Here is a 23,494-nt window from a genome sequence, read left to right as displayed (position 1 = left end):
TACCCTTCATAACTTTCCCCACCACTGAAGTCAAACTTACTGGCCAATAATTACTTGGCCTACACCTACTGCCTTTTTTGAACAATGGAACAACTTTGCAAACCTCCAATCCTGTGATCCTCTAGTGATCTTTGAAAAATCACTGTCAGTGCCCTGCTATTTGTTCCCTGCCCTCCCTTAAAGTCCTGGGAAAAATCCCATCAGGACCAGGACTTCTGGATTGCACAAAGGATTATATCACACTCTGGGATCTTGCAGTGTTCATCTGGATTGCACAAAGGATTATATCACACTCTGGGATCTTGCAGTGTTTATATTAAACGACTTTGCCAGATTGCTGGATTATTGTAAGAACCAAGAGCATTTGAAGGCCATGAAGAGGAGGCCTGTCCAAAGATTCGGGCTTGGAGGGCTACTTTCAGTTTGCAACTGAAAGCACCAAGTCATAATTATTTGTCAGCTTCTTGGACATTAAGAACATTGACTCTTGGACACATGTTTCCCTCACACTGTCAACCCTTCAAAAGGAATCCACTCCATGATCTGACTCCCTTCATCTTCTCTAGATCCTCCCCTTCCTCTCTATCCCTATATAATCCTTCTGCATTCCCCTTCCTTCCCATGATTTTTCCTCTCTTCCCCCTTTCTTCTATATTACCTAATTCTTATTCATTCCCAATCCGAGTATGCCATACCCAATCCCCTCTCCCCCATCCATGCTGAGTTCCCCCTCACCCAACTCCTATCCTTTCCAACACACATTCCTAATTCTCTCTCCTCCCCCCCCCACACCCAATCCTCCCTCTCCCCACCCATACTCTGCTCACACCCAACCACACCAATGTTTGCATCTTCAGAACATTAAGATCAAACAGTTCTCAGCTATTTTAGACAGAATTTCGTCAAGTCTTGGGGAGTTCATCCTGAGTTAGCCCACACATCCTCTGCAATTAGGTTGTTTCGAAACTGTCAAGTAAGATTGAACTTGCAATTCCATCTCACTTGGGCTATTGGCAAAAGGTGTGAACTATTAATCCAGAGATTTGAGTTCAAATGCCACCACAGAAACATGATATTTAAATTTAAGGACCTGAAAATGAAAAGCCAGTCTCAATAATAATAAGTGAGTAGGTGCTGGTTTATAAAAATAGCTCACTAATTAAATTTAGAGATACAGCACATTAACAGGCCATTTGGGCCCATGAGTCCATGCCGCCCAATTAACCTACACCCCTGGTACATTTTGAATGGTGAGAGGAAACCAGAGCCCTCGGGGAAAACCCATGCAGACAGGGGGATAATGTACAATCTCCTTACAGACAGCATGGGAGCGAATCTCAGACGCAATCACTGGCACTGGTAAAGGCATTGCACTAATCGCTATGTCAACCGTGTCGCCCACAATGTTCTTTGGGATTGAACCAGTCTGGCCTACATGTGACTGCAGTCCCAGCAAGTAGAGGTGGCCTGCTTCCCCACACATGTTTCAACACTTGCTCTCTGCACACTCCTTGCTCTGGTGGCCTTCCTGCTTGCAGTCCTAACAGATGACTGCACTGCGTTGGTCATCCACATGCCAAGGTTTGTTGCAGTTCCTGTGGTGTCTAGAGAGGACTAAGTACCCATGATTCCCTCCAATGGTGAATACTGAGGTGGTGGGGGGGAGAGGGAATAGTGGATGTTGGCCCATTTGCTGTCTACTCTCTGCTTCACCTTCCAGATTCCAAACATGTCTTTAACAACCAAACAGGTCCCTTTCCCTCAATGTAATGGCCCAGGAAGGTGAACTCATCCATGACTGGCACATGTGGGTTGAACATGTGCACCGTTATCATTCATTCCTTCTTTGTTGGTAGGGTGAAGTGGCTGTACCTTGAATAGAAAGAGCGTAGCATTCTCTGCTATCCCATCAGAGTCTTGAAAGTCACATCAAAGTAACTGTTATCCATGATGTCCTGGAGGCAGTAGATGTCCTGCACCTCAAATTTGCAGCAGCCAAACAAAACCTTCCTAACAAAGAGATCCTGGGAAAACAGGGAACATTCGCTCATGTCATTCACTGACATCCTGACAGTGTTCCAAATTCTTTGACCGCCCGAGAAATGTGCTGCCATGTCCATCATTGTGAGACTAGTGGAGGTGAGCTTACAACTGGAAAGGGTGTTGGATTGGTCCACCAACTAGCATGGATCTGTCAGCAGGCCATATCACACTATTTCACTCCAATGGTCCTCTCAAATGTCTTCCTCTTCCTTCTTGGTATTGGTCCTGTCCAGACCCACTCTGTGGTCCTCTTTTGTGGACTCTTATGTCAGAGGAATTTATTTCTGCCCAAACAACTCCCATAGAAACACTTCAATCCAAAGGAGGTCATTAAGCTCACCTCGTGCAATTTTTGGCCAGTCCCCAAAAAACTTGGATAATTTCACTCTCTTGTTTTAGAGGTGAGAGCACTTGAAAAGCTTGTCTGTCTATTTTTCAGGCATGGTAAGGGTATCTGCCTCTCTCATCCTGATGGACAGTCAGTTCCAGACCATATCATTCCCTTGGGTGAAAATCAATTCCTCAACTCTGACTTTCTAATCCAATCTTTCTTCATGACTCAATTTTTAAATCCTTAGCAAAGTCATTTTAAATAACAACAATTGAAAATGCTGGAAACACTCAGCAGGTCCAGTGGCATCAGTGGAAAGAGAAACACAGTGAATGTTTCAGGTCAAACATCCTTCGTCAGAACTGGGAAAGGGGAAAGGAGTAAGAAAAAAAGTTAGTTTTAATTGCTGAGTGTGTGTGTGTGTGTGTGTGTGTGTGTGTGTGTGTGTGTGTGTGTGTGTGTGTGTGTGTGTGTGTGTGTGTGTGTGTGTGTGTGTGTGTGTGTGTGTGTGTGTGTGTGTGTGTGTGTGCGCGTGTTATGAACCCAGAGTACCCCAAAGTCCAGTAGCAACAGATATTCACTAAAACAAATGGTTACTTCAACAAAAGTTGCTTTTAATTATCTTTAAACATAAAAACAGGATCAAACTTTATCTTATTACTATTAACAACTTAACCCCCTTCTAATTCTAAGCGCACGTGTATGCAATGTGTGTGTGTAAGTTTAGAAAAGTTCTTTAACTCATAGTCCAATCTCACTTCTCAACTTTCCAAGTTCACTGGTTGCAGGGAATTCTTATACTGTGCACAGAATTTAACATTTATGAAGTTCACCAGGCTTTGGTGCTTGAAAGGTAAATGGTTACTGCTCAGGAAGATTCTTGTCAGTTTTCAGAGAGAGATTTGTGGTTGCTGGACACAAAGTGATCCCTTCTAATCAGCCACGTCAGTGTCTTGCCGAAGAAATTTGCCCCATCAGGGTTTTCTAGATAATAATCTCTTTCTTTCAGGTCACCACAGAGTTCCTTTTTGTTTCCCTTATTTCAAGTGAAACATTAGGCAGCCAATCCTCTCCTCTTGCATGAACCAGAGGCTGAACTAAATCCTCACAACCCGTCTTCAAAATGGGGTTTTCCACAAGCTTACCAGCTTGTCCTGTTCATGTTCCAGCTGTTGCTGCTGACTGTAAAACTGCATAACTGATCTCTCTCTCTCTCTCTCTCTCTCTCTCTCTTTCAGAGAAAAGCCTGTTTGGCTCCCTCTCTGCTTGCAAAACCCACATGACCCTCTTAGAACAGCAAACAGCACTCCCAGACAGCCTGCACTCTACTACTTCGCCAAGTTCTTTCATCGGTTGCTTTTCCTAACAACAATCCATTAGTGAAGTCTCTTGGGCATTCTCCAAAGTTTTTGCAAAGTCTCTTGCAGCTGGACTGTCTAGCTTGAGCAGAGCTCCAATATTTTAAATGAGATTGTTTTGAAGTGTTTATATGTGACCTACACTAAAAAAAAACCTGCCCCAGTTTATCTCCCAGAAACATATCTATAATCTGTCACATCTGAAATCAAAAAAAGTTCTGAATTATTTAATCTTTCTGCATTACAATTTTATTCTTTTCTGGCACTTAAACTAATAACCATCAATAGAAGGAATTTAAATCTCAAATGCAAACATTTTATTTTTGATATTCACCCACATAACTATGGAACTTCATTAGCTCCCCATACCTACTTAACTAAAAACTATTAGCTATCAATCACACGTTTTCATGTACAATAATATTGTTAACACTGCCTTGTGAAATAATAATTAGAAAACCAGAGTACAATTACCATGTCCTATTATTGGACTTTCATATCTTCCTACCCATATAGCAGCCAACTGGTCATAAGTTCTTTTCTTTTGTTCTCCCTCCTTTCTCAGAAATACAGTACATTGAAGAAAAGGGGATGAAACTGAAAATACAATATCACATATGTATACATATTAAGATAAAACTTCAAACAGTATAAACTCAGTCCCCCCTCCACTGCACTGAGTGAAAATAAAAAGAAAAATATCAAAAGTATTATATAGAAAACCCCACCTAACCTACTCTAATTTAAAAAATTACAAAAAAAAAACAGCTGAGCAGCTTATCCTGAGGGTTACATTCATTTTATTTCATATCATGAATCAAAAAAACAAAGATATACCTATATCTCATCTGGAAGAGTAAATACATCTAATCACATTCAAAACATTTACATCAAATGAAAATAAAACATAAAAGGTCACCATGTATCTTCAAATTTCACCAATGAATCAAATACATGATATCTAATTTTTGTTAGGTTTTGAAGTAACCTAATTATTATTATCTAATTACAAATTATTAGACAATTAGTATAGTGTGTTTATTTTTTTTTAATTCTTTTCAATGTAATATAGGTTTCAATACCATTTTTATTGCTGTATAAGATTTGTTAATATATTATTTTATTGTCAGGTACCTATCTAACATCTATTTGATGAAACCAATAAAAATATTGAAATAAGAAGCTTTCGAAGTAACCTAACGTTCAGGGAGGATGATTGCTGACACACAGGAATAGAATCTCAGGATGCTCATTACAACTTGGCTAAATTGTGATCAGAAAAATTGTTTCAAGTAAGTCATTAATGCACAGTTTTTCCAGACAGATGCGGTATACTTGACTAAACTGCTGTAATAAAAAGGCAGAATAGATCTTTCAGCCAACAGATGTTATTCTAAATGTGTCACGCTATTAAGTCTAAAAAAGAGCTAACAATCCCTAGGATTTGAAACAGGGTGGGTGTCCTGCTCATTAATAAACAAAAAGAACATGTTCTAACTTCCACCTTATCTAACTTTGGATGGAGAATGCTAGGGAGCGCACATTCTGAGCCGCACACTCACCAGCCTACTGATCTGATTGTCTTTTTATCAGTCCTTCCAAATGAGATTTTATCCACTAGCAAATGCATTAATGAGAGATTAAGAATCTATCATTTCAGTTCAAAGCCTTCCAGTAATCAGGCACAAGGTGACACCTTCATCATTAACTCCCTATAGACTCACTGGCTGCCTGTACTGAAGTTACAGTCTTATAGACTTACCGTACACATAAAATTCAGAATCTGCATCACTTCCATGGAGGTAGACATAGCCTTTTAATAGATTATTTTAATCTTTATAGTTCCTTAGTTGGCACGGTTAGTGAGGCAGTTAGCGCAGCACCTTTACAGCGCCAGCAATCGGCACCAGACTGGGGTTCGAATCCCACGCTGTCTGTAAGGAGTTTACATTCTCCCCATGTCTGTGTGGGTTTTATCCAGGGGCTCCAGTTTCCTCCCACCATTCAAAACGTACCAGGGGTATAGGCTAGTGGGGTGTAAATTGGGTGGCACTGACTCATGGGCTAAAATGGCCAGTTTACAATTTTTAAAAATTTGTTTTAACTAAATAAATAAATGAGATTAAAAATTAGTAGGTTGTGTCGGACTCTGGCTTTACCTTACTCTTAATTTAGTCTATGTGTGGTCTGAGTCCAGCGTGTTCTTTGAATGAAGTGATAGGAGAAGGTATTCGGTTCAACGGTCAATTTATTACACAGCACAAGAATAAAACTTAACAGAGCTCTGGGTCAGTCGTTAGTTCATAGGTCACCTGCACAGTGAGCTATTCCCCAAGACTGACCCCTATTGTCCAGTTGGCTCAGTTTATATAGATCAACCTTATCATACAGAACAAAAGTTGGCTTCCTTTGCTAGATCTTTTTGCAAGTCTTATCACAAGTCATCTCCTGTCTTGCAGAAATCTGGGGTGTAGCACTCCCATCTTAATCCTCCAGGCCAGATTATCCTGTTGTGTTGATCAGAAATTAATTCATCCCCAGATATTTCTAATCACCATTCTGTTCCTGTCTGGCCAATTTCTGCTGTTCTCTTTAACACCTCCTCAGTTTGAGCATTCCTCCTAAATCGTTTTATGCATTTCCTCTCCCCGTATTTGGGAGCAGACAATTTTGCTCAGCCAACTTTGCTCCATGCTGTGATTGCCACTTAATCACATTCCTCTTTTTCCCTGAACCATGCAGTAAATATAAAATTATTAATTAATCATTTCTTTCATAATGTTTTAACCTCTAGATTCCAACAGTTGCCACACACAAATGCTGCTTAATGGACATTTCAATTTGTTCAATATTACAATACTATCTCTGGGATCTTCTTCTTCTTCTTCTTTGGCTTGGCTTCGCGGACGAAGATTTATGGAGGGGGTAAATGTCCACGTCAGCTGCAGGCTCGTTTGTGGCTGACAAGTCCGATGCAGACACGGTTGCAGCGGTTGCAGGGGAAAATTGGTTGGTTGGGGTTGGGTGTTGGGTTTTTCCTCCTTTGCCTTTTGTCAGTGAGGTGGGCTCTGCGGTCTTCTTCATAGGAGGTTGCTGCCCGCCAAACTGTGAGGCGCCAAGATGCACGGTTTGAGGCGATATCAGCCCACTGGCGGTGGTCAATGTGGCAGGCACCAAGAGATTTCTTTAGGCAGTCCTTGTACCTTTTCTTTGGTGCACCTCTGTCACGGTGGCCAATGGAGAGCTCGCCATATAACACGATCTTGGGAAGGCGATGGTCCTCCATTCTGGAGACGTGACCCACCCAGCGCAGCTGGATCTTCAGCAGCGTGGACTCGATGCTGTCGACCTCTGCCATCTCGAGTACTTCGACGTTAGGGATGAAAGCCCTCCAATGAATGTTGAGGATGGAGCAGAGACAACGCTGGTGGAAGCTTTCTAGGAGCCGTAGGTGATGCCGGTAGAGGACCCATGATTCGGAGCCGAACAGGAGTGTGGGTATGACAACGACTCTGTGTACGCTTATCTTTGTGAGGTTTTTCAGTTGGTTGTTTTTCCAGACTCTTTTGTGTAGTCTCTGGGATAAGCTACAGTTAATTGATGCAGAACAATACCTTAGACTGCTGAACTATATCACAAGATTTTGCCATGTAATTGCATTGAACATTGGCCTAACATCTTTCCTACAAGCACCCACATTGCAACATTTTGGGGTTGAATTTAAAAGAATAAAGTTCTTTGTTTTTCCCCACCTTTTTCCTCAGAAGTTTACTGATTCTCCAGGTGTTTCTCCACCATATCAGGTTTCAGATTTTAACAGTAAAGGAAGTATGTTGTTCTTTTCAGGTGGTTACTTGCAATGCTTCATCTGCATGGTGAGTACTGCAAAACAATTCAGTGTTGGTGACACAGCTCTTAAACCTGATTTTGTCATTGTCTACAGCTTGTGTACGTGTACATACCAACATGGTAAAAAGTTGGAATCACACCACAGAACATTCAATTTCCATTTGATGGCATCAGGGTCAAGGCTGGGACAGTAGCTTGACATAATGACTTCATAAATCAAAGTATTGAGTATAGAAGTTGGATGTTATGGTAAAGTTGTATAAGTCATTGGTGAGGCCAAATTTAGAGTATGGTGTGCAGTTTTGGTCACCTAACTGCAGGAAAGATATCAATAAGACAGAAAGAGTGCAGAAAAAATTTACTTCGATGTTGCCTCGACTTCAGGAACTGAGTTACAGGGAAAGGTTAAGCAGGTTAAGACTTTAATCCCTGGAGCATAGAAAAATGAGGGGAGATTGATGGAGGTATTTAAAATTATGTGGGGGATAGACAGAGTAAATGTAGGTAGGCTTTTTTCCTTTAAGGGTATGTAAGATACAATCCAGAGGACATGGGTTAAGGGTAAAAGAGGAAATGTTTAGGGGGATCATGGGAGGGGTTCTTCACACAGAGTGGTGGGGGTGTTTAACAAGCTACCAGCTGAAGAGATGAATGTGGGCTCAATTTTAACATTTAAAAAGAATTTGGACTGGTATGTGGATGGGAGGGGTATGGAGGGCTATGGACTGGGTGCAGGTCAGTGGGACTAGACAAAAAATGGTTTGGCACAGACTAGAGCCAAAAGGGCCTATTTCAGTGCTGTAATGTTCCATGGTTCTATTCCCTCAATACCATCCAGTAAACCAGAGCCATACATGCTTCTGTTATAATGGTTTCTGTTGAATTGAAGACAATAAGAGCACTGTATTAATTTAAGAACATAAGCAATTAGAGCAAACATAATCCACCTGACCCTTCGATTCAATAATCTGGCCGTGGACTCAACATTATCAACCTGCCATTTCCCCATAACCCTCAATTCCCCAACGATGTAAAAAATCTACTTAACTCTGTCCAGATCATAGAAGCTCTGTTAAAGAAACAGTAACTGACAAATTAAATACTATGAGACATACAGAAGACTGTAGGTGTTGGAATCCAAAGCTTAACACAACCTGTTGGTGAAACTCAGGTCAACAGTGGAGGGGTGCAGTGAACTGGGATTCACTGGTAGGGTTTCTGCTGATGGTTGGCCCCGCTTCCCAGCTCCGCCCCCATATAACCCTGGTTTCCTGGCTAAATCCAGAACCCTTTTGAAGACTACTGTGAGACCCTAATTATAAGCTAATAAAAGTGTTTCTTCTCCCTCCAGTTGTGAGAGCTTTTATTAATGCTACAATGTGGTGGGATTGATATTTCAGGCCAAGACCAAGAAATATAAAATTATGTTTGATCTTAAAGGTAGTTCATTATAATCACATACAAGTTTAGCATTGGCCTCAAGGAAGGTGGAATGGTAGGCACAATTTTGTCTTCTGAAGTGATTGTTCCCAGGCCCGGATTAAGGCCAACTGATGCCCAAAGAACAGGCGCCTCGACCTTTCCATTGTCTAACTGACAAGACATTAAGACTCAATATATGCTGAATGTGAAATAATAGATTAAAAATTCTGTTTTCTTCCAGGTCAGACCCCACAAATATGTTAAATAGGGGTGGGGGCCAGGAGGGGTGGGGACCAGGAAGGGCGGGAAGTGGTTTGGGGCCAGGAGGGGTGGGGAGCAGGTGGGGGTGAGGAGAAGTGGGGGTGAGGAGAAATGGGGGCTGGGAGAGGAGGGGAGCAGATGGGGGCGAGGAGGGGAGCAGATGGGGGCGAGGAGGGGTGGGGGCCAGGAGGGATGGGGACCAGGAAGGGTGGGGACCAGGAGGGGGTGAAGAAGGCTGGGAGTAGGTATGGGTGAGGAGGGGTGGGTGCAAAGAGGGTTGGGGACCAGGAGGGGTTGGAGCAGGTGGGGGCCAGGAGGGGTGGGGGGCAAGAGGGGTGGGAGCGGTTGGGGGCGAGGAGGAGGTGGGAGCGGCTCTGCGCTGACAATGTCCAGTTGATTTCGCTTGATGTCGCTCTTGGTTAAAATTCCGGGCGCTCGCAGGCGAAAGGACGTGCGGGGAGCAGCCGGCTGTCTCCTCCCACCACCCCGCCCCGGTTCCCATTGAATGGTCCCCGATAGCGACGGGTGTGGAGGCAGAAGCTCATTTGCATAAACCCCAATATAACTGCGTGGCCCCACGGCAATACTCGGCAGTGTTGGCTGGTTGCAATTGAGTTGACGGCTTTGTTAAAGTAAGAGATGGTCTTTTATTCACTTCCTCCCTTTATTTGCTTTGACCGTCTGGCGGCTTCTTTGTGCAAAATTCTGGAGCGATTGCGAGTTCAGCACATTGTCCTTTTGAGCTTGTTGTCTGACTGTTTTGAGTCCACTTCTGTTGATGGGACTGTGGAGGTTTTGAAGAGGGATTAAATACGGTCGGGGGGGGGGGGTGTCGGCTGTGAAGAAGGGGGGTGGGGGGGCGGCTGTGAAGAAGGGGGGTGGGGGGGCGGCTGTGAAGAAGGGGGGTGGGGGGGCGGCTGTGAAGAAGGGGGGTGGGGGGGCGGCTGTGAAGAAGGGGGGTGGGGGGGCGGCTGTGAAGAAGGGGGGTGGGGGGGCGGCTGTGAAGAAGGGGGGTGGGGGGGCGGCTGTGAAGAAGGGGGTGGGGGGGCGGCTGTGAAGAAGGGGGGTGGGGGGGCGGCTGTGAAGAAGGGGGGTGGGGGGGCGGCTGTGAAGAAGGGGGGTGGGGGGGCGGCTGTGAAGAAGGGGGGTGGGGGGGCGGCTGTGAAGAAGGGGGGTGGGGGGGCGGCTGTGAAGAAGGGGGGTGGGGGGGCGGCTGTGAAGAAGGGGGGTGGGGGGGCGGCTGTGAAGAAGGGGGGTGGGGGGGCGGCTGTGAAGAAGGGGGGTGGGGGGATTGAGGTGAAGAGATTTGGAGCTGTACACCAGAAGATTAGGGCTCGCTGGAACTTGGCCAGCGGGCGTTTGGCCGCACTGCCAGTGCTCGCATCCGCTCTGCGGCTCCTCCAGCCCGGCCGGGGTCGCCCGACTGGTGGGTCCGCAGCCCGAGTCACGCTAGTGTTTCGGTGCAGGTCACCGGCCTTTCGCGATGGCAGACGAGGAACCCAAGCACCCAATTGGCGAAGACCTGCAGAAGGAGATCGTGAGTTTCAAAAGGGATAACCTCACTCAGGTTGAAGTACGCGAGAAGCAGACATTGCCCGATGTCGCCAGTAAGTGGGACTATCCTGCAGGACCGTTCTCTGTGTTGATCTGGAGTGGTGGGAACTACTTAAGTTAATATCGGATACAGTCGTTGTTTTCCGTCCGCTCTCTGGAATAAGTCTAACTACATTCTGCTCCTTGTCGTTGATGTTTAACTACGATAACAATGGGGTGGGTGGACCTTGCCCAGATGCAATGATATGATGGGACCCCGCCCCCCCCCCCCCCCCCCATTGCAAATCACCCAATCGCTTCCTCAACATTGGATACATCCCAGTCGAATTGATTTTTCCCTGCAATTCTTTTTGGGAGAGGTGGTGGTGACGATATGTGATTTAATTAACTTGCGCCCTAAATTTGTCTTCTCTCTCTCTCTCTCTCTCAGCAATTACAGCAGAAAAGAAAGCCGCGAAAGAAACGGAAGGACAATGAGACTGGCTTTCTGATTTGTGCTGTACATTCCACAAACTTTGCCTTCTAGCTGTATATCTTTGTAAAACGAAAAAAAAATGCCTCTTTGGATGCAGTGTGATTGGATTGAGCTCCTGTCCCATCCAAATTCTCCTATTTCCCTCCACTGTTCCCAAGCCCTCCCACCCTGTTTTGTGTTTTCAAAAAGAAAAACGATGAATTGAACTACTGACCTGCTTGACTTCTGATGGCACGAAAGAGCTTGCATGTCGAGAGGAACCTTTAAAAGATTGCGGGAATCTTAATAACCAAATGCTGTGAATGGAGCCAAGGTGCCATGGGCCTGTGTTTGGTTAAATTGAATGTAGAGTGCCATTTTGTTGGGCCCTTTGGATTGCAGAAGAACTGTTTTTGATATGCAAATAAACATTTCAAAATATAAATGAGTTGGTTTTTTCATGTATGAGTTTTCTGGTCACTTGGTTGTCTAATTTTGCAATACAAACAGGAACTCTATGCTTTGGAAATAGACTTCCTCTTGAAAGTAAAAGGTATTGCAGAATTTTGATGTTGAAATGGAGTACAATTCTGAAGTCCTATTTTCCACCCCCATACAATTGTTTTTTTTAAAATTCTCTGCAGAAGAGGTTCATTAACAGGAGAAATTGTTTCTCTTTTTAAAAAAAGACAACATCGTTAGATACAACTAACTCCTTCCTGGAGTTACAGGAAAGTCTGTCGATGCTGGAATTGTAGGGCAATTCATTAAAGTGCTGGAGAACTTATCAGACCCTGGAGCATCTACAGGAAGTAAAGGGGAACCAATGTTTGAGACCTGGGCCCCTTCCCAAGGTATTACAAGCAAAGTGCAAGAAGGTGCTGCATGAGGAAGGAGGAGCACAGGCTAACAGATAAGAATCATGGCTACAGGTGTAAAGGTAGAAGAAAAGATGGGGTGATACGGGAGGGATTGGCTCTGAAGGAGATGGGGAAAGAGACATGGGTTTAATTGGTAGCTGGAAAAGTTGCTGCCAGGTGGAGGTGGGTGGTGTTTGAAGGGGGACTGCCGATGTAAGAAGAGTTTTGAGATCATCTGGATGGAGGTGTAGAATGATTGGATGTCCATGGTGACATCCTTCCTGAGACCAGATGAAAGGTAGCAATAAATAGTGTGAACATTGGGCTACGGTAGAATTTTTTGGGTTTAGGGACCAAAATTAATATGCTCAGGAAGTATAATTGTAGAGCATTCAATTCAAGTGGAAATTAAATAACTTATTAAACAACTGAATGCAATCACTTTAATGCATTTCTTATTTCCCAATCAATATTCCAAGTTTGACAAGGTGACATAGTAGTTTCAATTTTTGCTGAGTGTAATTCTGTTGAGTGAAAATTTAAAAAAAAAAAAATTGTATCTATAATAGTCTTCATTTTAAGTGTTTCTATGGCATTCAGGTCAAGCCATCATTCTTAAGCTTTTGAAGAGTGGGTGGCCTAATTTTAGCCAAAGCATACAACTGCTCGATGGGAAAACTTGCTGCTCAAATGGATGAATGCCAATATCTCTGATTCTGCCAGATGTTTCTTTAACTCTCCATAATCAATGGATCAACTTTTGTGAGGATTGAAACTATTTTGGTTTTCAGTTCTGACTGAGAATCAGTGTTATGACTGCAGGAGGAAAGATCATCAAAATCCGTGGAATGGTATTGTCCACCTGAATGCAAGAGTGTGATTTCCCTGGGTGAAGATTTGTGTCATCTGCTGCAATGGCAGTAATAGTCATCAGTGCCCTCATCGTTTGTTTCCACTCAAGAAGACTGTGACATGGCACTTGAACATATGCAACTAATACTTTCAGTGAACGACTAACTTGCATTTTTGGAATCCTTTATCCAGGAGCACCGAAGGTACTGCAGGAACAATATTTAAGGTTGAGATACATTTTTGGATTACTTGCCAGTCAAGGTGTGAAAATAGAGGTGAGGCCAATAATCAGGTATGTCGTGGTCTTGTTTTGTGATCATATTCTGTTTGATGGCAGGGGAAGAACTTTCAGTTCCATTGAAAACAGCAAAATCAGAATAAACCTTTGAGTTTTTCACTGAGCTGATTTCTGAACTTCTCGAACTTCCCAAATTCCTTTTCATTAAAAGCCAGTGAGTGCATTACCAGCAGGAATTGATTCTGATCCATGTCTCCTTTCCTGGCAATAGGACAAAGCTTTCATCTTGTACCTGCCCTCCATCTCTCTTTTGGCCCTTATGCAGCAAATGTGCATTACAGGCTTGGAAACAACAACAATACATGTGGAAGTTAGTGGTTGTTCTGGGAAACCAATGCTCACTGAATTCAGTAAAGTTTGCTATTGACTTTTTTTGCTGAATCCAAAAAAATCTACACTTCCCTATCTTGTATTTAGGTGTTGAAGCTAAATGCATACTGAATATTTGTCAGTATTACAGTGGAACAGGCTCTGAAGTCTACTCAGGATTGTTGACTTTCCTAAAGAGTGGTGCCTGACGGAAACACCATTTTCTGACTCCATATAATTGACATTCCTGGGGTTTTTTTTGTATTGGACTTGGCATTTTGTTTGTCTTCCTGCTGTTATCCTCTCCAAGGAATAGTTACAGCAAGTAATTGTTTTGAATTTGAGTTTAGAGTAAAAAGATTCGTGAAGATGAGCCCAGAGCACATCCACAACTTAATGAAAGATAATACTAGATGATGAACAGTAGTAGCAAGCTAGATCCATTTGTTAGCAATGCCATCCACAGGCAATGCAGACAAACATTCCCTACCATCATCACTTTTCGTTAACTAACAGAGTGCTATACGAATCTTGCATCCAAGCACTGCACGCCAATATTGAGCCAGTCGGAGAGGGCACGTAATTAGATCACTTTAATTGTGGGGCCAGATATTTTGAAGTACCATTACTGCTACCAAAGGGGGGAAAAAAACAAAGATGTGCTCCTCTGCTGATAGGATGGCAAAGACTAAGATAGGGTCCAATCACTCAATACTGAAGCAAATATGTGGCAGCTTCACTAAAGTGATTCAATTGAAACATAGAAGATAGGAGCAGGAGTAGGTCATTCGGCCCTTTGAGCCTGCTCCACCATTCAATGAGATCATGGCTGATCTTAAAGTTCAGTACCCCGTCCCCGCCTTCTCTCCGTAACCTTTAATACCCTTCTACTGAAGAAATATATCTAATTCCCTCTTAAATATATTTAATGAACCTGCCTCTACTGCTCTCTGTGGCAATGAATTCCACAGATTCACCACCCTCTGGGTAAAGAAATTCCTCCTCATCTCGGTTCTAAATGGTTTGCCTATTATCCTCGAACCATGGCCCCGGGTTCTGGATTTTCCCATCATTGGAAACATCCCATCTGCATCCATTCTGTCCAGTCTTGCCAGAATTTTATAGGTCTCTGAGATCCCCTCTCAATCTTCTAAACTCCAGGGAGTACAATCCCAAATTGCGCAATCTTTCCTCATAAGTTATTCCTGCCATTCCAGGTATCAGCCTGGTGAATCACTTCTGCACTCCCTCCATTGCAAGAACATCCTCAGATAAGGCGACCAAAACTGCACACAATACTCCAGGTGTGGTCTCACCAAGGCTCCGTACAACTGCAGTAAGGTATCCTTATTCCTATACTCAAATCCTCTTGATATGAAGGCCAACATACCATTTGCCTTTTTAACCACCTGCTGTACCTGCATGCTTGCCTTCGGTGACTGGTGCACAAGAATCCCTAGGTCTCTCTGCACTTCCCCATCTCCCAATCTATTGCCATTCAAATAGTAATCTGCCCTCCGGTTTGTATTTCCAAAGTGGATAACCTCACATTTATCCACATTGTAGTGCATTTGCCATGTATCTGCCCAGTCCCTCAATTTATCCAAATCACACTGGAGCTTCCTGACCCCCTCTTCAATGCACACAACCTCTCCTAGCTTAGTGTCATCTGCAAATGTGGAGATATTACATCCAATCCCCGCATCGAGATCATTAATGTAAATTGTGAACAGCTGGGGTCCCAGTACAGATCCCTGTGGCACCCCACTGGTCACCGCCTGCCACTCAGAAAATGAGCCGTTTATCCCAACTCTCTGTCTTCTATCTGCCTGCCAGTTCTCAATCCACATCAATACCTTTCCCCCAATCCCATGAGCCTAGATTTTGCATGCCAGTCGTTTATGCGGGACCTTATCGAAGGCCTTTTGGAAATCCAGGTACACCACATCCACTGGCTCTCCCCCATCTATTTTACTTGTCACCATCTCAAAGAATTCCAATAGATTTGTCAAGCACGGTTTACCTTTTGTAAATCCATGTTGACTCTGTCCGATCCCTTCTCTGCTAGTCATATGCTCCGCTATTACATCCTTAATAATGGATTCCATCATTTTGCCCACTACTGATGTAAGGCTCACCAGCCTATAAATTCCCTGCTTTTTCTCTACCCCCCTTTTTAAATGGTGGGGTAACATTAGCTACCCTCCAATCCATGGGTACTGATCCTGAGTCTATCGAGTTCTGGAAAATAATTCTTAAAGCATCTGCTATCTGAATGTCCACTTCTTTAAGTACCCTAGGATGTAGATTATTAGGCCCTTGGGATTTATCGGCCTTCAATCCCTTCAATTTCCCCAAGACCATGTCCTTAGAGATATTGATTTCTTTCAGCTCCTCCCTTGCATTAGTCTCTCTGTTTCCCAACATCCTTGGGAGGTTATTTGTATCCTCTCTTGTGAAAACAGAACTAAAGTAAGAATTTAATTGGTCTGCCATTTCCTTATTCCCCATTATATATTCCCCTGATTCTGACTGCAAGGGACCTACTCTGGATTTCACCAATCTTTTCCTCTTGACATATCTATAAAAGCTTTTGCAGTTGGTTTTTATGTTTGCCACAAGCTTACTTTCGTAATTTATTTTTGTTTTTGCCCTCTTGATTAATCCCTTTGTCCTCCTTTGCTGCATCTTGAACTGTTCCCAGTCTTTGGATTTGGTACTTTCTTTTGGCCAATTGATATGCTCTCCCTTTGGACCTAATGCTGTCTCTAATTTACCTTGTTATCCACGGTTGAGTCACCTTTGCAGGAGAGGATGTTAATGACAAGGTGCTTGCAAATTTCAGTTATTTTGGTGCATTGATGTTCTTTTGATAAAGTACCACTTCCTCAACAACTCCACTTCCTTAGCAACCAAAGGTACAAAAAAGAAAATTCAAGAACCATATCAAAGGAACTGTTAATGGTTTGTCAATCGACTGAGTCATTCGCAGAGCTAAGTTAGCCCAAACCAAAAGAACTGCTTCTGTGCAGAGAATAGATGATCTCGCATGTCCTGCACCAACCGCAAAATATAACTTTCTTATTTGATGGCCCCATAGCACTTGGCGGAATAAGTAGGTCTGTCATCATTGTACTGATATTTATGCAAGTAGGTGCTGAAGAAAAGATGTACAACTCCATAATGATGTTTGCACCTCTTGATTTAAATGCCATTCCTTACTCTACTTTGTGTTGAAAAGATTTGTGAAAAATAGCAGGATGGGTATAAATGTATTATGATCCTTTAATCCATATGGTTTTTGTACCAGCATAAAAATGAGGAAACATTAACATTTAAAGATGGCTTCTGCTTCTACTGACAATGTTTCTTCTCTTTAAATATCCAAAAAGGCAAGTCCTTACTTACTGTGCGTGACATAGTGTCACGGTTAAATATGAACAATTGACATTTAGTTGAGATTTGTTGCTGTTAAGTGGAGATATAATAACAACTGAAAATATCTCAAGTGAGGAACGGTCAGAGAGGTGTTGAATTGACATGGAAGAATCAGAGAAAGTTCAAATTTTCCTCAGCTTATTGGTCAAGGTTGAGGGTGACATTTCCACTGCAGTTTTAAGAGTCGTGATTTGGGGGATGAGGCTAATGTGGGGCCCACAAACTCTGCCATGGCTGGAGCTAAGGCTGGATAGACTGTTTGGGATGCATTGCAGTTCTCACTAGATTTGTGTGGTAATTTTCCTGATGATGAGACCCAGTGCCTTTCTAGGAGCCCCTTCTCCTTTAAGAGTGGGGTTAAGAATCAATTATTCCCACATTGGGGTGGGGGGGGGGGGGGGGGGAATGTTGCACTTTCTCAAAGAAGCCTTGAGAAATTATTTTGAAGACTTTTACCTGTCCATCTAATCATTTCTTGCCAAATCACAGTTTAGAAGAGAGTGCAGGCTTCATGAGTCTGGTATCAGATATGTGAATGACCTGGCCCTCCCATTGGAACCAGCTAAGTGTGATTAATATTTCAACGCTCCACGGGCCTGTGTGAGGACATTGATGCTGGTTTGCCTTGTGGAGACGGTGTTGGTGGCACATCCTGAGGTGCTTGCTGTAGGTAGCTCAAGTGTCAGAACATTACATTGCTCTTGTAACATTAATCTTTGTGCTCTGGAGTATTGGGGGGTGCTGGTGAATTTCCTCATTGACCCCAGGCTTTGCTGAGATATGGAAAATACTGCAAATTTTCCAGGTCCTTAATTGTTGAGTGATGTACTCGTAGAGTGGAAGCAAGATAAGAAAACCAATCTCCCAGGCCAGCTTGCCTGGCATCAAGCCTTTAATTACACTCACTCAGCTCCAATGCATGGTCATGTGACTTGCGTGCCTAACACCTGACTCATACAATGGCAACTTAAGTCAGCTTAGTCACACAAGAGACTACATGGCATGTCAGCTCAAGGAAAACCCTGTCTTCACCCACTCAAAATGAAGAAGGAGCGATTGATTTGGCCTTGAGAACCTAATGTCCCTTTATGGGGAGCACATGGAAGCCAAGTGTAAACAAAAGGACTATAACAGCTCCAAACTCCCCACCAGCCCACCTCCTCAAGCTCCCCTTGCCCATGTGTGACAGTTTCTGCCAATTTAGCCTTCCCAGAAATGGAGCTAAATTAAGTATTTTTGACCAGAAGGAACAGCCTAAGGAGACTTTGCAGTCAATGTCAGTAAAATTAAGGAGATGATTGTGGTCTTCAGGAAGAAGTCAGGGGAACATGACCCAGTCCTCATCGAGGGCTCAGTAGTGGGGAGGGTCAAGAACTTCAAATTCCTCGGGGGGGGGGGTCAACTCCAAAGATCTGTCCTGGACCATCCACATTGATGCAATCACAAAGAAGGCTCGCCAGTCGCTATATTTTATGAGGTGTTTGAGGAGATTCGGTATGTCAGTGAAGACTCTTGTAAACTTCGACAGGTGTACCATGGAGAGCATCACTGCCTAGTATGGAGGCATCAACTCTCAGGACAAGAATAAACTCTAGAGGGTTGTTAACTCGGCCTGCAACATCACAGACACCAGACTTTGCTCCATCGAGGACATCTACATGAGACATTATCTTAAAAAAGCAACCTCTATCCTCAAACACCCCCACCTACCAGGCCATGCCCTCTTCACTCTGCTACCATTGGCAAAAAGGTAAAGGAGGCTAAAGAGGAGCTCTCAATAGCTCAAGGACAACTTCTTCCCCACTAGCATCAGATTCCTGAATAATCAATGAATGAAAGACACTGCCTTACTTTTCGTGCTCTATTTTTTTTCATCATAAGATGATAATACTACGATGCTGCCACAAAACACTGAATTTCATAACTTATTCATGACAATAAAATTCTGATTCTGAGAAGGAGGATTGGTGGAGGACATTAGATTTGTGAACGTCTAATATGAGATCAGTTTTCTCACGTCCTTTAGTAAATGATTAATTGGTGACTTCGAACAAGTCCTCAGAATACATTCACACATACCCTGCATACATATAAGCTCTGTTGGAGCTTTTTGTCTTGTGGACCTCTGGAATATAAAGAGAGATGTACTGAATAAATGGGTTTCATCACAAGTTCTCTGTCTATCACCCCAGTATATCTCAGCAAAGAAAAGCTTTGCACTAATGTTTCATGCAGAGTTAGTACAAGAATTTTACTTCACTGCGCTGACAATGTTATTTGTTGATACGTAACTGTCAGGTTTTCTTAAGGAAAGGTCATTCTGGAAGTTCAAATGTTGATTTTTTTTCCCCATATTTGTGATTCAATTAATTTTCAGATAGTATTCAAATTATAAGTAATCCCTCAAAAGGCATGAAGCTACTAAAATTGTAGGATAATGCATTATGCCCCACCAGTTCATCTCTTTTTCAATTCAAGCTGTGCAAATTCATGGTAAGTTTTTCGTCATTCATTTAGAAAATGATTTGAATAATGTTAAACTGCATTTTCAGTCAATGGGGCTGAATCCAAAACAAGACCAAGCTGTGAAACCCATTTAAGAAACATCTTTGATGAGATATCGGTTAGTTCAATATAATAATATTCAATTTATATTTAACACTATAAAAGTTACATAATATGAATTATATTTTTTCAGATTTATGCTTTAGATGTGGATTTTTTGTATTTGACTTGGTACAATTAAACCTTTTTGGCTTGAGATGGGTAATTTATTAGAACGAATAAATGGAGTAAGATTCCCACAGGATCCAATTTTTTTTTACTGGGAGATGTTAGAGGAATTAAAGCTAAATTAAAATTGAATATGTATCTAGTAAAATTTGTTCAAATTGCTTTGGCAATAGTTCAAAAATGTATTGCTATAACTTGGAAGTCGGATATTGATTTGCAAGTGGATAGATGGCATGCAGAAGCTCGGAGCTGTAGTCCACTTGAGAAAATTACTTACAATTTAAGAGATAAATATATTTTTGTGAAATATGGAGCCCATATTTAAAAACTGTTGGTATTAAAATTTAAATGAATCTCGAACATTCCCTTTCTCCTATCGGTCTCTATGAATATTAATAATACGTTTAAAAGTATCAGAAAGTGAAGTGAAGATAAGAGCTGAATCAGCCTTTAGAAAAAAGGCCTTCTGACAGTAGACAGTCCAGTAAGTTAGTAATAGCCTGGCAGACTAATGCTGTTCATCGCATGTTGGCACAATTCAGTGCCAAAAGAATTGAATATCTGATTGGAGTACCTTTTTACACAGGTAACCTTTTGAACATTAATTTGAATATTTAAGTCATAAAAATGTTTAAAAACTACAACGTTGAACAGGAATGATGTAATGAACAATATAACTTGGCCTTTGGGATCTGAAAATCTTGCTCAAGGACCTTTGAGATTCCAATGCAGAACAAACATAAAATGTGGTTTCATCACATCACTATCCGCTGATAGTGGAATCTTGGGCAGACAAAAATTGCTGGAGGAGCTCAGCAGGTCAGATTGATCATTCCAACCCATGGAACTCAGCTGTTTGACCTGCTGAGTTCCTCCAGCAATTTTCTTTTGGTCACAGTGAAGTATTTGTTTACATTATACCAGCGATTATATAAAAATTACCTCATCATTTTGGCATTGCTATTAATCTTCAAGATTGGGCAGCACAGTTGGCGTAGCGGTTAGCACAACGCCCTTACAGCGCCAGCAATCAGGACCTTGGGTTTGAATCCTGCACTGTCTGTTAGGAGTTTGTAAGTTCTCCCTGGGTCTGTGTGGGTTTTCCCCAGGGGCTCTGATTTCCTCCCACCGTTCAAAACATACCGGGGATGTAGATTAATTGGGTGTAATTGAGCGGCATGGGCCAAAATGGCCTGTTACTGTGCTGTATGTCTAAATTGAAATTATAAAAGATGCCAAAAATGCAATTTCGGTGGTTCATGAGTTTATTATGCATTTCATTGTCAAATTTATTCATATTGTCTATCTTTGTGCTTTGGGCTGTCATCAGGTTTTCTATGATACTTGGAGATGACAATGGGTTTGTTTTTAAAAATATCCCTGTTTAGTTCCTAAATCTATGATAGGTTTTCTTTCTATGGATGAAAGAGCCATTTAGTTTCTCACTTGTGTGAGACAATGAACCTCGGTAGGGTATTCCTCTCCTTGGAACACTTCCCAGCCACTGTCAATGAACAACAATCAGATGGGGAAATTTCACAACAAACATGTAGTAACAACAATTCTAGTATCCCAGGTGGTGCAATCGGTTAACAGCACCCAGAATGAGAATGGAATGTTGGATGTATGTTCCAAATGACTTGATGTGACCTGGATGTATCATTTCCCCTTTGACCATTCAGAGCATTTGGCACATGATTAAAGAGTTGGCCTGACTTCTATAGAGAAAGAGGTACCTGTATCCATTGAATCCAACTATTCTGATAAGTATAGATTATTCAAACCAGCATCCAGGCACAGAATTCCTGCATAAAATGTTTACATTTAAAGTTAAATTTAGACACACAGCATGGTAACAGGCCCTTTCAGCCCACCCTGCCCAATTACATTCATTGACCTACAACCCCAGTACATTTTGAATGGTGGGAGGAAACTAGACCACCCTGAGGAAACCCATGCAGACTCGGAGAACATACAAACTCCTTACGGAGAGTGCTGGATTTGAACTGGCAATGTAATAGTGCGGTGCAAACCTCTATGCTAACCTTTTCACCCCTGAAATCTCCTGAAAAGCATGAAATAAATTGGTGCTCTTAATAACATTATAAAATTGGTGAGTTATTTCTTATTGCCATTGAGAACAAATATAAAATGAGAAAATGCTGGAAACACTCAGCAGATCAGGCAGCATCTGTGGAAAGGACCTATCATAGGCATCATATTTTTATAAAATTAACATTAGACAGGTTCGTGGATAAGAAAGGTTTAGAAGGATATGAGCCAAATGCAGTAAAATGGGACTAGTCATAAGTACGGATTCCGCTTATTTGTTGACAAACATGAGGTCCAGGTGCCTGGCCAGAATGGATAAGTTGGGCTGAAGAACTCTATGACATTAAAACTACCACAATGTAATACATGTTGCTAAGGGAAGCAATCGTTTGACTACCAGCACCCAGTACAATGACCTCACCATCACACACATACCAGGATACATGGGCAGCCGCAGCTCAAGTTTCCAACCATTAAAATATGAAGATGGCAGGTGTAATGGAAGATTTAAACCGTGTTTTTTTTTTACTTTTGCAACCTTTGCTTCTGCAAGGCTGAGAACCTGCTTGTTTTTAAGAATCAGCAGACATAAGCTAATTTACACTATGGGGCCCAGGGATGGATATGAATTAGTAGATACACCTAAATTCCACCATGGGTCCCAGGATGCAGTTGAATCAGAAGACATAATCTAATTTACACTATGAGGCCAAGGGATGCATATGAATTAGTAGACACATCTAAACTCCACCATGAGGCCCAGAGATGCAGTTTTCTTTTGTTGGTCGCAGACTGTCAGGAGACCTTGAAGATAATTAAATCATTTGTTCAAAGAGATAAGCTATAAAGTAAACAACTTTTGGGTAATATAAGCCATGGTCCCACTGCTGAAGTTTGAGACTCTCCGAGAGGTGGCAAAATCTCTCAGCAAGAAGAAGAACTTCTAGAATCCAGCTAACGTCCCGGTCGAGGGAGGTGGAGAAGCTGCTACCGGCGCCCCGACAACCTACTACAAGTGTGCAGTCATTGCCTCGCTTCGGCAGTTGGGACCAGACCAGGCGTTGATAAGTATAGTTGGGAAGGGCTAGCATATTGTAGTTTGAAATCAGCTTTTGAATTTGTAATAAACATTTGTATAAACTGTACAGCTCTCGGTGTGTGTGTCTATTTTCTTTCGGTAGCTCAAACAGTGTGACCAATCTAAAACGAACAAAATGAGAGGTACAAGTTTACCCAGGACAGCAGGAGGTTCCCTTAGAATAATAAGAATTATCTGGATCTGTGCGCAGACAATAATCTCCACGGAAAGTTGGTCAACATGACAATCATCTCCAAGAACTAACTTAACTCACCAATGTTATCATGTTATCAAGAGCAATGTTTAGACAACACCAACTTGTCTCATGCTTTTCAACAGACCATGCAGGAATTCATTCAAATGCCTGGGTGCCAGTTTTGGGAGTTAACTCTGAATCTTACCTAGCTGTGCCATGACTTTATTTTCTGTTACACAGATGTTTTAGCTCCATGTGTCGATTTACAGCATTTTAAAGACAAGTAAACTCTTTAGATATCCACTGGTGTGAAACATGAAAGTCTGCAGGCTCTATGATTGCAGTGAAAACGCAGAAATGCGTCCATGGGAGGTAAAGAGATATAACCAATATTTTAGGCCTGAGC

At 42.4% G+C, this 23,494-nt stretch overlaps 1 long non-coding RNA gene across 1 annotated transcript; it reads left to right on the top strand.

Annotated features, from left to right (window-relative positions):
- Positions 1 to 9,791: 9,791 nt before the first annotated feature.
- Positions 9,792 to 11,717, top strand: LOC138738857 (uncharacterized). Its single transcript, XR_011341820.1, has 3 exons — positions 9,792 to 9,896; positions 10,731 to 10,871; positions 11,249 to 11,717. It is a non-coding gene; the product is annotated as an uncharacterized lncRNA (long non-coding RNA).
- Positions 11,718 to 23,494: the final 11,777 nt, after the last annotated feature.

Source organism: Narcine bancroftii, chromosome 7 (genome assembly GCF_036971445.1).
Source record: "Narcine bancroftii isolate sNarBan1 chromosome 7, sNarBan1.hap1, whole genome shotgun sequence".
NCBI lineage: Eukaryota > Metazoa > Chordata > Chondrichthyes > Torpediniformes > Narcinidae > Narcine > Narcine bancroftii.
Note: the sequence above shows the minus strand (reverse complement) of the source record. Positions and strands in the feature narration are given on the sequence as shown.